Source organism: Nuphar pumila, chromosome 10 (assembly GCF_984573655.1).
Source record: "Nuphar pumila chromosome 10, dmNupPumi1.hap1.1, whole genome shotgun sequence".
In the NCBI taxonomy this organism is placed as follows: Eukaryota; Viridiplantae; Streptophyta; class Magnoliopsida; order Nymphaeales; family Nymphaeaceae; genus Nuphar; species Nuphar pumila.
Genome location: NC_143258.1, coordinates 3930474 through 3947994, shown reverse-complemented (window position 1 = coordinate 3947994; position 17521 = coordinate 3930474).

Genomic DNA, 17521 nt, shown 5'->3' with positions numbered 1-17521 from the left:
ATCTAAGCCTTCTTGTCTTCACGTTGTCATTGGATTATCGTGTTGCACAGTCGTGCATAGGGAAAATACATCCTATATCTTTTCATTAACAAGGCTATTGGCATCCTCACTACATCAGCATGCTTCTCGTCAACACTCGTACGTGAAGGTTGCAACTTCCACCATTGCGTCTAGTGGTGGTTATCCTTCTCATCGCTGAGTAGCGCACGGTCGTGTAGGTCGTGTTCTCGTTTACCAAGACCACATACGTGACACTGGGTTGTCTCGCTGCATCAAAACCGTAGAGGCATAAACAATATTTTTTCTTCTTCGTCATACCTTTGCACTCGATTGACCTCCATAGCCACTAATCGTTGCACCATTGTGTCCAACTGACGTCAGAACTCGTGGTTATGCCTATGCAAAACACATATATTCTCTACATCATGGCATCGATATGTCGGTGAAGATCATGGCTTTGTTGACATAGATCCTGAATAGTCTCAGAAAACTCCAGTGACTAAGCCACATCCTATTGGAGGCATTTTTGTAACTCTGGGATTGTACTGAATTAGGAAACTCAATAGGCTATGTTCTGATACCAGCTGACAGTGATGGAAATCGACATGACCTAACGGGGTGGACGCCTAGACTATGCACGCGGTGAGTGAATAGGCAACTAAAGTCAAGTACGGTGATTCTATAAAAAATGATCGAAACCAAAGGCCAGTTGGACAATTTCACCCATAAAGTCCTAAGATTTGTGGTATGGCAGGGGTAGGAATTAGGTACTGGTTAAGGAACCTAATTCGATTAAGCTAAGCGACCTTTGAAGAAGGCTAGCTAGGCTATCAAGATGACTCAAAGTGAAAAGCAAGCATGCCAAGATGGGTTGTATTATAGGCACTAAACAAGCAGCGTTTAGTGGCACAATTAACGCATATGTTAATTAGAGAACATGTACAACACACCCAACGAATCAAGACCAATTCTGAATCAGCTGAACTCGTTGGGGCATTTCACCGAACAAGTGGCAAGCGTCCGCGAATGTAGGTTGTTAACAGCGTGTGGGACTTCAACCCCAACATGAATAATTCGTGAGAACAAATCCAACATGTTGTCCTAACAATACCTTCTAATCAGATTCAATACTAATAAATGCAAATCAGATTTCAATAAAATAAAAATCATATTCAATACAACTCAAATAAGATTTCAACGAACAAAAAAACATATACAATGCATAAATCTAATTCAACGCAAATCAGGTTCAATGCAATGGAATCAGATTCAACACTCAAAACAACTCCTTAGGCTAATCGACTATTCATAAAATGTCTTATTAACAAATTATAAGGGAAAATCGGAACACTAAGCAATCAAGAAAAAAATAAGAAAACAGAAAACAATCCTTGGCTCCAGTGGGGGACGTTGGCCAATAGTTGTTCTTTGTATCTTCCTTGCTTCAATAGCATGCAGGTCGCACAACCGACCGTATGTCTTCCCGTATGGTAGCTACCACATCGTAGGCAGCATCCACACGAGGCAAACCGAGAGATGGGCGTCTTCTCCTCCAACTCATGAGTTCTGAAAATGGGGATTCTTCATAATGGTAGCAAGCAAAAGATGCCCCCTTCACGTTTTTGGTGGGATGATACAGAAAATGAAGAGGGAGATAGAGCCCTCTACGTTTTAGTGTTGGGTTTAGAGTCACCGCCCCTTGGACCTAGTAGACAATCACCTTTTTGGGTTTTCAACAACTATATTTGAAATCCTAAGAGATCCAAAACCCTTTATTCAAGTAAAAGTTATCCAGATCCAAAAAAAATTTATCCAAATACCAACTACACACTCCAGTAGCCTAAATAAATTTTAACAGGCTACTGAAACTAGATTTGAGTCTAGGAAGGAAATTCGAAAAAAACAAAAAAGTTAGAATTTTTTGCTACAAAAATTCTCAAAACTCCTAAATATTATCTAGATTCTCAAAAAATGATTTTCGAACAAAAATAATATTTAGCTTCGTCGAGATAAATTTTGGAAAGTCCCAAAATACCAAGAAATGTTGTTTTTTGTCCATGCAATCCTGCTTTAGACCTAGCATGAGCTATGTTTGTGTGTCTAGGTTCGCTTGTATTCCTTCCCCGAACATGTTTTCATCACGGCCTCCTCGAGATTGCCAAGATATGTTGCATCAGCTATGCTAGTTTTTTATACAAGTCTTGGTCTTTTTGAGGCATCAAAGAAGAAAAACACTTTCTTTATATCTAATTTTGGCTTTTCAAATGAAAGAAATACTCAGATATGCCTAGCTATTTGAAATAATTTTTTGAATTTACCAAGTGGAACATGGAAAATAGATGTGTACGAATTTAAATGTCATTGTACTCATGAAACAAGGTAGTTGGATTTGACTAAAGAGGTAAAATATGTCGCTTATAAATTAAAAGAATGCATGTAATTATGCAACAAAAACCAGCCACCAGTAGTTCTCATTGCTTGCAAAAAGTCCTCTTATTTAATGCCTTGAGTGTTGATGTGTCATGCAGAAAGAGTGATCCTGAAGCTTGCATATCAGATATATCTTAACTAGAAAAAATGAGAAAAAACATGAAATGGTAATAAAAAGAACTAGAAAAACAAGTATCTAGCCACATCCACCTCTCATTCATTTATAGGTGGTTACAAGTTCGAAACCCATGGGTGGCATCTCTTGCAGCAAGGTTGAAGTTGGGTGTACTCCACGTTGGACAGAGTTGACCTTAACGGTTTTACCACGAAGCAGGTTATATGTTCTCTCCCGAAACACGCATGTGGGTGTTCTCGGGTCTGAATGAGCGCCACGTATGTAAGCATGTGAGACTCATTTCCCCGTGTGTGTCAGCATCACTTAGCATCAGAATCTGGTGTGTTTGCAAAGACTTAAGTATCCTTTCTTGCCATTAGCGCCATAAAATGATGTTTCGAGTAAAGGATAAAAATGTTCTCCTGCCAGAAAGGGTTAAAATCATCATCATTTTCACCCTAAGGAGTAAACTCCTCCGCTTTAACAGGAGCTTCTCGCAATATGTCACCCTAAATGTTCTGGATCACCCTGTGGCGATGCACCATCTGCTGTAACAAGAGCTCTGATTGACGACGCATTGTCGTCTGCTATCGTCGGAGCACCCTTTGCCATCATTTGCTGCCACCAGAGTACCTTTTGCCGTCGTCGTTGTCTATTATCGTCGGACCACCCTTTGTCGTCGTTTGTTAGTGAGAAATAGTTGAATTACCAGAAAAATCAACATTCTGTCTATTGTTCATCATGATACGAGGGTGCAAACGTCGAGCTGAGTAGACAGAGAATAGCGATTTACAACAAAGATAATGATGGCAATGTTAAATTGAGTAGAGTAGCGATTTATAATAAAAATTAGATAAAAGAGTAATGATTTACAGTAGAAATCAAATCAGAGAGTAGTGATTTACAGTAGAAATCAGATAAGAGAGTAGCGATTTAATGTAGAAATCAAATCAAAGAGTAGCGATTTACAATACAAATCAGATAAGAGAGTAACGATTTACAGTAGAAATCAGATAAGAGAGTAGTGATTTACAGTAGAAATCAAATCAAAGAGTAGCGATTTACAGTAAAAATCATATCAAAGAGTAGCGATTTGCAGTAGAAATCAGATCAGAAAGTAACGATTTACAATAGAAATTAGATAAGAGAGTAGCGATTTACAGTAGAAATCAAATAAGAGAGTAGCGATTTATAGTAGAAATCAGATAAGAGAGTAACAATTTACAATATAAATTAAATCAGAGAATAGTGATTTACAATACAAATTATATTTTTACTATAAATCATTATTCTTTGATTTGATTTCTACTGTAAATCGCTACTCTCTGATCTGATTTTTACTGCAAATCGTTACTCTTTGATTTGATTTATACTGTAAAACGCTACTCTCTGATCTGATTTCTACTGTAAATCGCTACCCTCTGATCTAATTTTTATTGTAAGTCACTATTCTCTTATCTGATTTTTATTGTAAATTGCTACTCTTATATCTTATTTTTACTGTAAATCGCTACTCTCTAATTTGATTTATATTGTAAATCGCTACTCTTTGATTTGATTTCTACTATAAATCGCTTTTTTCAACAGAGAGAGAATAAAAAAAACCACGGCTGCTCAGAGAGAAATCTTATTACTTTTTTCAACAGTTACAAGAGAGAAAGAAAAGAAAGAATTTATACAAGGCAAGAGCGACAACCCTAAACTTAAACAAGTTGGGTCTAATCCATAAGAAACCGAGTCTCAAACATAAGCCCGAAAAAAATTTCTTCTGGGAGGGCGCTGCCCCCCACGACCCCACACCAGGGGCGCCCCCCCGGGACCAGCGCCTGGAGGAGCCCCCATACCCCCCTTCCTGCAAGGGCAAAAACTTTGAATCAGGCTCCACAACTCATCAGGCAGGAACGAGAAGGCATCATGTGTTGTAACACAAGCTAAAAACAAAGGTGAAATGTGCAAATCTATTTACAGGGAGCGGGAGGACATTTTCATCCAACGCATATCTATCTTATCGAAGGACATTTCCGTCAAAAACATATCTACCTTTTTTATATGTTATTTTATTATAAAGTCATCATGGGCAACATGGGCATATGAATTATCGTGGTTCCCAAGATATTCCTTTGTACAGATCGAAACACGCAAATTTATGTTTCGAGGAGAACACATACCACCCTTCTATTTTACCAACCGGAGGCCAGCCAAGGTGCAGTCAGTGGTGTGGGGTTTCTCTTGGATTATCCAAAAAAAAACTCCAATAAGCTTCCCAATTTTAATTAGATTTTTAACTTCAAAAATAGAATAAATATGGAATATAAAATCTGTTCAAACCAAAAAGGTTGTTGGAACATCAGTCAAGGTCAGGTTAGCAATCACAATAGAAGAGTTCAAAACAAATAAGGAAAGCTCAAGGAAAGATGCTCAATTAGAAGAGGTTTCCAAAGAAGGTCAATTAGGAGATGTTTTTAGAGAAGTGTATTGCATATATAATTCGACATTTACAAAGTTTGGAGAGTCCTTAGCTTTCTCCAAAAGACTACAAAGCTTATCTTTATCATAAGAATTTCTGATAGAAATTTCCAATGTTTTAAAATCAAAATGCAATGCTCTATTTGTCGGACTTTCTTTTTTAGTAGAGTTCTTGTTGAGATCACCTCTATCTTGGCCATTCTCTATAATCTTCTCATGAATAGGAAACTCCACACGATATGGGCTTTCATTAGGTAACTTGGTTCCATTGGATCTGGATCATTTATCCTTAACAGCCCCCTCAAATGAAAGGTCTGATAAGTAATACTGAGTTTGGACCTGAAAAAATTATATTGGGAAATTGGTAATGGTTTGGTATAGATATCTACTATCTGTTGGCGTATTTGCAAATACATAATCAAAATGTAAATGTGTACCAGAAGATGCCATGAAAATGACGTGTGGGTGATCGACGTTCTCCTCAATCGGTCGACGCCCACGATGAGACCAGGCCTTAGGTCAACAGTGAACAGGACCCTGAACCCAATAAATACCAGAATGTTGGCACTGTATGGGGTTAAGGGGTTGTTTGCTCTCATCATACGTACAGTCCCCCTCTCCCTTTTGTAAAGGGAGCAGTGGGCAGTTACGTGAATGTGGTCTCACCACATTCACGTAACCTCCACCCACTTAAAGCTATTAACTCCCCACTATTAGCCACTAACCCACCACTTTTAATGTGTCAAACCGGGTCACATATGGGTTGGACACAAACCTGAAATATTCAACATTCTCCCACTTGACCCATTGACACTAAAAGTGCTATAAATCAAAGTTTATACCATCATCTTGATTTAATGGGTTTGCATGCTATCCTGTATCATAAGAATGAATCATATGAGTCATGGAGATGAACATCTCTTTATAAAATGTTATATTTTTATGTACTACAATATAATTCATTATTAGTGTTTTAGCATGTTAAAATTACCTTTATGAATAGATTGGTCTCTAACTCATTCTATTGGTCTTTTAATATTGTTATTTTGTTATTCTTTCTAACCAAATAAGAGACCCTTTATGCAAAATCAACAATACACAAAGCCATAGAGAATCAATTTATTTTCATAAATGTGATCATATATAATGTATTTTCATACATCAGAAGGAATAAAAAAGACCCATCCCCTTTACATGTTGGGAATATAATCCTGATGCTAGCCCTTTAGTAAGGGGATCTACAGTCATTTCTTTCATCCCAATTATATCAATACATATCAGATGATTCTCAGTCATTTCTTTAACAACAAAATATTTTAACTGCATGTGTCGACACAAGGTCAAGCGCTTGTTATTTGATAAGGACACGACTGCTTCATTATCACAAAAGATCTTTAGTGGTCTCTCAATAGAGTCCATAATACCAAGACAAAAAATGAAGTTTCTTATCCAAATGGCCTGAGACGAAGTCTCGTATAAAGCAATAAATTTTGCCTCCATGGTGTGAGCAGCAGTTATAGGCTGCTTTTCACTTTTTTATTAAACAACACCACCTGCTAGCAGGAAGATATATCCAGTAGTGAATTTTCTACTGTTGAGACATCCTTCTAAGTCCGCATCAGAGTATCCAATGACCTCTAGGTAGTCAGCTTTTCTGTAGGTCAATATGTAGTCCTTCGTTCCTTGCAAATAGCGCATGACCTTTTTTGTTGCCTTCTAGTGCACAATGCTTGGATTTGATTGATATCTTTAAAGCATTCTCACAGTAAATGTTATATAAGGTCATATGCAGGTATGCCCGTACTGCAAACTCTCAACTGCTAAAGTATATGAGACAGTTGTCATCTGAGCATTTTCATTATCATCCTCAGGACAGTCCTTTAAGCTCATTTTATCCCATTTCACTATGGGTGTCACACTAGGAGAACAATTCTCCATCCCATATCTTTTAAGAACTTTAATGATATAGGATTTCTAATAGAGGCCAAGGACACCCTTAGTTCTGTCATGACAGATCTCGATTTCAAGGACATAAGTGGTCTCACCCATGTCTTTCATATCGAAATGAGAGAAAAGAAAATCTTTTGTCTCATGTAATAGACTCAAATTATTAGTTGTAAGAAGAATATCGTCAACATATAAAACTAGAATTCTGAACTTACTCCCACTAGTCTTTATGTAAATGTACTCATCAACAATGTTTTTAGTGAATTCAAAGTTCATAATTACCTAATTGAACCTTTTATACCACTGGCGGGAGGCATGTTTAAGTTCATAAATTGACTTCTTCAATTTGTAAACTAAATTATTCGAGTCATCTACACTGAAACCAGGAGGTTGTTACATGTATAGCTCCTCTTCCAAATCCTCATTCAGGAAGAAAGTTTTCACATCCATTTGATATAGCTCTAAATCAAAATGAGCTACAAGGGTCATGATTATTCTCAATGATTTCTTAGTTGAGATAGGAGAAAAAGTCTCATTATAATAAATGTCGTCTATCTGTGTAAAATCTTTTGCAACAAGCCTAGCCTTGTACCTCTCCACTTTATCTTTAGAGTCTGTTTTGGTCTCATAGACCCACTTACAACTAACAGGTCTAACTCTATCAAGTCAAGGTATAAGATCTCACACTTGGTTTTTTGCCATAGAATCAAGCTTTTCTTTCATGGCATTGATCCAATGTGTTGATTCTTCACTTTCAATGGCTTTTGTAAATGTGAAGGGATCATCATCAATATCTATGAAATTATTAGACTCTTGCAAATACACCACATAGTCCGGATGGATAACAGATTTTTTGGTCCTCATAGACCTTCATACAGGTGCTACAGGTGGTTCAAAATAAACTTTTGTATCCTGTTGTTGTTGTATATCATCAACAACAACTGACTATATTTGGGATTGATGTTCATTGACCAGACTTTCCCTAAAATTATCCAAAGGGACAATGACAGGAAAAACTAGGTCTTTATTCTTAGCAGGTATGAAACATGAATCTTGTATTTTCTCAAAATCAATATTTTGAGACGCATCTATCCCAACAGAATCATTTTCTAGAAATCTCATTTTATCTGTTTCCACTATCTGTGGTGTATGAGATGGACAATCAAACTTAAAGCCCTTTGACCTTTCTGGATAACCAATAAAAAATCCACTAGTTATCCTCGGATCAAAGGCTTTTATATGTGGGTTATACAATTTAGCTTCTGTTGAACATCCTCATATATGCATATATGATAAAGAGGGTTTTCTACCTGTCCATAACTCGTAAGGAGTTCTTTGAACAACCTTCGTAGGAACCTTATTTAAAATATACATTGTTGTCCTAAAAGCTTCACCCCACAAGGTCAAGAGAAGGTTTAAGTGATTCAACATTGCTCGAACCATTTTTTTAAGCGTATGATTTCTTCTTTCAGCTACACCATTTTAGTAAGCACTATCAGGCATGATATACTGAGGTACAATGCCTTTCTCTTTTAGAAATTACGCTAATGGTCTTTTCTTTTGTCTCATCTCAGTGAAACGATCATAATATTCGCCACCTCTATCAGACCTCACAACCTTAATAACTTTATCAGTTTATTTTTTTACTTCTTTCTTGAAGTTCTTAAAAACCTGAAAGACTTTTGATTTTTTAAATAATAAGTAGAGATACATATACCGTGAGTAATCGTCTATAAAAGTAACAAAATACTTTTCACCTGTATAACATGGTGAAAAGGGGTCGCACACATCCATATGCACTATCTCCAACTTTTCATTATTGCGTTTGACATCTTTCTTATACGTGTTAGACTGCTTACCCTTTATGCAGTCAACACATGACTCTATATTCATGAAATCAAGGGATCCAAGGATTTTCTCTTTTATGAGTCTTTAGACTCTCTCTTTCGAGATGTGTCCTAACCTCCAATGCCAAAGCAAATAGGATTGATCTTCTTTTAGGCCATGTTTATTGCCAATTAATGTGTTCTCAACATAATGAGATTTCTGAATTTGGAAATCGGTTTTTAACCGATACAAACCATCACACACATATACAAAACCTATATTAATAAAAAAATTCATAATAACAAGCTTAGAGTTTTCAAATTTAAAATTAAAACCAAATTTATCAAGTTTTGAAATTGAAATCAGGTTCCAATTATAGGATGGAACATAAAATGTATCGACCAAATCCAAAATGAATCCCGATTCTAACACTACTCTGCAGATCCCAACGTTCTTGATATGCGAACACATCTTATTTTATGAGAAGATGCTTCTTTCATGTTGTGTTGGTTCTCTTTGTTCAGAAATGCCTGCAAGGAGTTGGCAATGTGCACCGTGGCACGAGAATCAATCCACTAACTATGCAATAGAATATGAATCAAATTGCACTCATAAGAAATAAATGACTTGTTACCTTTATTTTTGAAATATTTCTTATACTTCAAGCAATCTACTTTCTTATGCTCATTCTTTTTATAGAAGAGCCTCCTAACTAGGATTTAACTTTCGCCTGAGAGTTTGAACTCTCTCTAGCGACTTTCTTCTGATTCTTCCTCTTGAAGAAGATTTTCTTTGGCCTCAGCCTCTGTTTTTCCTTATGAGATGCCATATGTGCATTGAGAACCCTCTCTCCCTTCAGTCTCTCATCTTCTTCAACACACTTCGACAATAGGTCATTGAAAGACCACTCATTGTTATGTATGTTGTAGAAAATTTTAAAGGATCCATATTTAGAAGGCAACAAAGTCAAAATTAGATGGACTAAGAAAGAGTAAAAAATGACGAACTTCATGTCATTCAATTGAGATGCAATATTCCTCATTTTCAGAATGTGCTGTCGGATGTGACTGTCACCGATATATTTCATAGATACGAGCTTGGACATCAACGTACTGGCCCTAACCTTATTAGAACTGACAAATTGAACCTTAATGGCTCCCAAAAAAATTTTCATTGTTCTGTAGTGAAGAATGATGTCTAGAATATTCTTAGCCATTCTTGATTGCAAAAGCAACAGGCTAAGTCTATTCGAACACTCTCACTTCTAAGAGGCAGCCTTTTGTTTGACTGTGCTCTATTCTGTAAGAGCGAGATGTTCGTTAGTTTTAAGAGCCAAGTCAAGATCCATATAACCCAGAGTAAACAACACTATTTCTTTCTAGTCCAAAAAATTAGATTTGTCTAAAAAGAGAATGTTACTAGAACCACCGATAAGGAAAGAATCTTATACAACAAAGAACGAAAGATAAAACTTTATTATTGCTCAGACGAGACTTGTAATAAAAAGATAAAAATGAGACCCTTTATTATTCACCTTTTATGAGACAAGCATAGTTGAGTCATTATCATTCCACTTTAGTGAAAATGACAATACTCATAGTTGTTTTGTCTCTTAAATTCACAAGGAATTGACTTTAGTTGGTGAAACTAGCAGATCATGTAGCCAGAGGCAATTCAGCACTGTACCTTTGGGTACGAACATGCTTCATAGGCTGAAATACATATATGCTATAACACCCTGTGTGAATTTGGAACATAACAACCTACCTTTGGGTAGAATCGTTGTTTCATAAACTCACACACAATCATAATAACGAATCTTAATATGGTTCACAAAATCCTCAATCAATACAACTCATATCACTTTGGTGATTGCATGAATCGGTCAATCAAGATCTTTTTTTGAAAACATATTTGTATTATGGAGCATGCCCATGCACACATGTTATTGCATGTATAATCATGACAAAATATACTTTATATCATCAAAATATAAGTTTATGCTTCAACTTATATGCATAAACTAACTTTGATGATAAAATGTCATGAATTTGGTCATAATTTATGCTTAAAAACATCATGCATAACTTAACCAACATAAAATACATAAATTAATATGCATAAGTCATGCTTTCTTAATAATGAACACTTATAAAACATGAAAAATAACAAAAGCAAGCTCATATGGGTAAAACCCAAGGTCCTTAAGCTAGAACCAGTTTGAAAATACCCCAAATCGATATGAAACGACTTCAAACTGATCATCCAAAGGTCTGAACCGGTTCTTGACCTAATGAACTGGTGAAAAAATATGAACAAAAGCTCAAAAAACCCTATAACTAAATGAAAAAATCTTTGTATTTTTATAGATTCATGAAAATAAGGTCTCTACATCTCAAAACCGGTGAAAACCTGAAAGGAACCGGTCAAAAATGGCTCTGAACCGGTCCCAGAAAGGACTGTATTGGTCACTGATCTGGTTCAGGTGTAAACAGTATCTGGACCCTGTTACAGATCCAATCCAATTCAATTCAGATCCCAATCCGATCTATAACAGTATCTGGGTTTGACCCGATCCAAACAAGATTCGGGTCTGACCCGATCCAAAATTGGATCTGGGCCTTCCAGATTAGATCCAGACCCGGATTCCTAATGGGTCTGGATCATAACTCGATAATTCCAAATCGCATCTAACCCCATGTTCGGATCAGACCCTAAACCATAATGGGTCTGGGTCTGGTCCAAACCCACACATCGGATCTGAGTCGATTGGTTCCGGATCGTGACCCAGTTCAATTGGATCAGACCAGACCCGAAGGCCAAATGGGTTCAATTTTGATCCAACTGGGTCGGAAATGATCACATACTCAAATTTCATGTGGGTTCAGATCCTACAGGAGGATTCTGTCCCAAGTCTAGCCTGAACCATAATGGATCTGGGTCCGGGTGCGGGTCCGGTCCTGGAACACGACTTTTCCAAATGGATCCAGGTAGACCCGATCCACCCAAATTGGTTTGGATTGAGACCGCCACCGGGTGAGTATACCCGGTCCAACTCGGGTTACCGAGCAATTAAAAGGTTGCATTCAGTTTCTCAGAAACCGAATAACCACATCGCCCAACAGCGACTCACGTCACCCACTGGCGACCCACGTCCCCCTATGGTGATAGGCACTCACTGACACCTGTTGTTGATCATAAGGTTGCCGACGACAATGACCCCCATCGATGAATCGATCAATGAAGGCCGCCTCTTCCCGATGATGCATCCCGACGACACCTCCATGGCCGGAAACCCTTTGACAGAAATCCATCTAACAAGGGTTTTCGGCGTCCGACAACAATCCGGTGAAGGCTTATGCTAGTTAGCGGCGCCGACGAGGCTGTCGGCTTTCAATAACCCCCTTCACCGGCAAAAGCAAACGGCGAGCCATCGACAGGTAACAGAATCTGACCCTATCAATTTTTTTTTAATCTACTGCCGAGGATGGTTGTTGCTACAGACGACCAAACGGCAAGGTCACCGACCTCATGGATTCAGTGAATCCTTCGATGAAGGTTGCACCATGGTGACTGCTTAGCGCAGACGTGTCAACCTCACTGGTGTCAACGAAATAGTAGGGAGCCCGATAAACTGCATATCACTGAAATTTCCAGATGCGGAAGGCCGACGAGAACAGTGTCAATCATCTCCCCCTTCCTTCCCGGCGAAAGCCATTTTTGTAAAGGGGGAAGGTCGGATCTTCCTCTGCTGTTCGAAAAATGAAAAGTAGCAGGGGAGCAACACCAAAAACGCCGACGACCTATGCACAGAGACAACAGTAGTAGACAGGCATCCCATCATGTTGGCCTCATTTTGCCACCTGCCGGCGCCGAGAAAAACTGATAGCAGGCTCGAGTCTTCTGTGTCAACAAGCATAATAAGATGTGTTGTCGTCAGTGAGCGTAAACTAAACGCTCTTGATGCACCCATATGCGTAGCGAAATTGCACAAAACATGGGCCCATAAGCCAATGTTGGCGTATTCATAAATACAGAATCAAAATGTAAATGTGTACCTGAAGATGCCATAAAAATGATGTGCGGGTGCTTGGCGTTCTCCTCAGCCGGTCGATGTCCACGATGATCCCAAGCCTTAGGTCGACGGTAAACAGGACCCTGAACCCAATAAATACCAGAATGTGAGCACTGTATGGGGTTAATGGGTTGTTTGCTCTCATCATACGTACAATCTCCCTCTCCCTTTTATAAGGGGAGCAGTGGGAAGTTACGTGAATGTGGTCTCTCCACATTCACGTAACCTCCATCTACTTAAAGCTATTAACTCTCCGCTATTAGCCACTAACCCACCACTTTTAATGTGTCAAACCGGGTCACATATGGGTTGGACCCAAATCTGAAATGCCCAACACTATCTCCTCATTGCGGCAATTTTTTTTAACTTCCTCTTTGCTGCTTTATCAGAAACAAAATGTACATCAATGCCAATATGCATGCTTCAATTATGAAAATTGGGATGGACAACTAACATTGCCACACCAAAAAACAGGTGGAAAGATGGATTTTACAAGTTCTTGAAGGAGGTACTGCACCCATGTGACTTCTGCTGCAGCATTTGCAACTACCCTGTATTCAGCTTCAATGTTGGACCTTGACACTACATGTTTCTTAGAGCTCCACAATATTAGATTTGGTCCAAAGTACACAATATACTTTGAAGTAGATTTTTTATCATCTAGGCAACCTGCCTTGTCAGCATCTGAATAAACCAAGATCAACTTGAAGTTTGATGGTCATATCAATAACCCATACTGAATGGAGAAGTTCAAATATCTAAGAATAAGCTTTACAACCTCCCAATGCTCACTAGTAGAATAGTGCATTTTATGTCAAACACGATTAACACTATAGGCAAGATTCATTTGTGTCATTGTCACGTACTGAAGTGCGCCTACAACACTTCTATACAAAGTTGGGTCATCAAAAGTAGACCATTTAGTTACAGAGATCTTGGTTGAAGCAGCTAGAGGAGTGGAGATAGGTTTGGTGTCCAACATATTTGTTCTTGTAAGATCAAAGATACATTTTCTTTGTGACAAAAACAGCCCCTGAGAAGTATATGAATCTTCAACACCCAGAAAATAATATAGCCCACCCAAGTTCTTAAGAGAGGATTGCTTACCAATAGATTCAATTAAATCATGAATAAACGAACTTGAATTTTCAGTAACAAGGATATAAACTACATATACCAAGACATGTCTAAATTTCTCCATTATTCAAGACAAATAGAGATGGATCTATTCTAGAAGAAGCAAAACCACATTTTATTAGAGCATTGCTAAGCACCTAGTACCTGGCTTGAGGAACTTGCTTGAGACCATAGAGAAAGTTGTTAAGCTTACAAACATAATTTAGAAAATATGGAATAACAAAACCAATAGGTTGAGCCATAAAAATATTTTCTTCAAGAGTGTCATTTAGGTAAGCATTATTCACTTCAAGTTGTCTCACCAGACAACATAGCTCAGGGCAACAAACAAAACAATGTGCATGGTGGTCGGTTTGATGACTGGGACAAAAGTCTCAAAGAAATCCACTTATTAATGAAACCTTTTAGCGACAAGACATTCCTTGTAGTGTTTTAGAGACTCATCTGACTTTCTCTTTATCTTATAGACCCATTTGTAACCAACTAGATTTTGAGAGGAATCCGAATCAACAAGAACCCCTAGTATTATTTCTTTTAAGAGCTGCAAATTCTTTATTCATCGCTTGCTGCCACTTAGGATCATGAGATTCCTGCTTGACTGTTTCTGGTTCTTGGTCACGGGTAAGTTTAGTTATCAAGGCAATAGGAAAGGAGTATTTGGTAGCAATAAAGACCCTGGGATTGAGAGTTTCATCTTGTGATTGAGTAACCATGTGATATGTTCTTTTAAGAGCACTATACAGAGAAGGAGCATGAGGTAAATGACCAAGTTTGACAACTAATTTTATCCCAAGTGATTCAGAAGACCTTGAACCAGGAGAGTTAGATGCCTCACTCTAAGAAGGAGACACAAGTTCGTGTGGCTGACCATTATGATTATAAGAGCTGAAACTTGGACCAGAGCTATCAATTGGGATTGGAATGATAGGATTTGGATCAGGTAAAGTTGGTATGTTCAGTTTGGAAACAGGTTGAGAAAATATAGCAGTCAATGCATAGGGAACTAGAAGATTTCATTGGTTTTCAAAGGAAAGAGATGTTCATAAAGGGCACATTTGGAAGCAAGAAAAACTCTCATAAAAAAAGGAAATTTTGCTGAAAAGTTTTTATATAATAATTTTTTTAAATGAATTTTTTTAATTGTTTAGGTAGCATGAGAAAAATAAAATAGAAACTCTTAAAAAAATGAGAGAGGAGGAGGGGGTGGTGGAGCTTCTCCTATGCAATTTTTCAGGAAGTGGGTGATGGTGGGTGGTGGTTAGATGGATGGTGGTGGTGAAAAATCATTGTAGGGTGGTGGTGGAGCTTCTCTGACATCATGTTTTAGGATGTGGGTGATCGATGTGTTGGGTCGGGTCCAGCCTCAAGCGGGGACCCGATCCAAATCAACTTGGGTCGCCTTGCGCAATGAGGGCCTCGATCATGCCCTAAGTCTTTAATGTTTTTTTGTGCATGCTTTCTGAAGGTTGTGTAAAAGCAGCATCGTGTGGAGGCGGTGGTTCATCAGCGTCAGGCAGAGGATAACCCGCGAGCGAACACCTTCTTCGGGGTCGACCTGGTGCTTGAAGACGCTCTGCGTGAACCGGCGGTTTTCTGCACGAGGTGAAGATCATCTTGTGGCATCTGCGGCAGTGAAGACGAAGTCGTCTGAGGTCTGCCTTGTAGAGAAAGTGCTGCAGGCACGCAGCAGAGGGCAGGGGACAGCAGCTTGCCGTGTGCACGAGTTATGTGTGTTGAGGAAGCAAGGAGCATCTTCCCATATTCACTCGGTGATATCTCTTTTATGTTTATCTCATATTGTTTATGGTGATATTGAGATATTTTGTTAGAGAGTTGGCTTTGTGTAGCATCTCATTGAATAACTTTGTTATTTCACCGATTATAGTGGATTTATCTGGCTGCCCGTGGATGTAGATCATCTTGATCGAACCACGTAAATCTTGTCTTGTGGATTATTTGTGTTTCTTGTTTCCGCTTTATTGCTTTGTGCAAATTGGGCATTTGTCTTATTGCTGCGCAACAAGTGGTATCAAAGCCAGGTTCATGGATAAGAAATTGGATTTTGGTACTAGCCGCATGATTAGCCTAAATGGGACTAATTACAATTTATGGAAAAATAAGATGAAAGATCTCTTATATGTGAAGGCTATGCACCTCCCAGTTTTTTCCACAGAAAAGCCCGAATCTAAATCTATTGAGGATTGGGAATTTGAACATGAACAAGTATGTGGCTTCATTCGACAGTTTGTAGATGAAAATGTCTATAACCACATCCAAGATGAAAATCATGCACGTAGTTTGTGGGTGAAATTAGAAAATCTTTATGCCTCCAAGACAAGAAGTAACAAATTATTTCTTCTGAAAAGATTGATGAATTTGAGATTCAGGGAGGGCAGTTCAGTGTCAGATTTTCTAAATGATTTTCAGGGAATTACTAGTCAGTTATCTAGTATGGGCGTTAAATTTGAAGATGAAATTTTGGGCTTATTGTTGCTTGCTACTTTGCCTAACTCATGGGAAATTTTTAGAGTTTCTCTTACTAACTCTGCAACAAATGGGGTTGTTTCTTTGGAGACTGTTAAGTCTAGTATTCTCAATGAGGAGATGAGAAGAAAATCCCAGGTTAGCTCTTCTCAGACTGAGGTTCTATTCACAGGGAACAGGGGGAGGAGTAATTTTAAGAGTGACAGGGGCAGAGATAAAAGCAGAAGTAAGTCAAGATCGAGATACAAGAATCTGGAATGCCACCATTGTGGGAAGAAAGGACATATAAAGAAATATTGCTTTCAGTTGAAGAAAGAGAATAGAAATGGGGAGAAACAAGAGAAGAAAAATGACAGAGATGATAGTGTCACAGCTGCTACACAACATGACATGTTCTTTGTTTGTGATGCTGACATGGTAAATGTCGCCAGTGATGACACATGTTGGCTTGTTGATAGTGGATCAGCTCTTCATGTTACTTCCCATAGAGATTTTTTCTCGTCATATGTTTCTGGTGATTTTGGTACTTTGAGAATGGGTAATGGTTCTTTGTCTCATGTTGTAGGCAGAGGTGATGTCATTCTCAAGAATGCAAATAAAGCCCTATTGAAGTTGACAGATGTGAGGCATGCACCTGACATGCACTTGAATCTTATCTCTGCAGGAAAGCTTGATGAAGAAGGGTATCACAACACTTTTGGTGATGGCCAGTGGAAGCTTACCAGAGGTTCTTTGGTTGTTGCTCGAGGCAAGAAATATAGCAATAATCTTTATGTTATGCAGGCATCGATCTCCAGGGACATGGTGCATGTGACTCAGGATGAGAAATCCATTGAGTTATGGCATAGAAGGTTAGGTCACATGAGTGACAAGGGACTGCAATTCTTGATCAAGAAGAATCTTCTATCAGATGTGAAGAAGGATAAACTTGATAAATGCAGTCATTGTTTTGCAGGGAAGCAAACACGAGTTTCTTTCAAGAGTCAACCAGCTTCCAGAAAGTCAGAAGCACTTGAGCTGGTTCATACAGATGTTTGTGG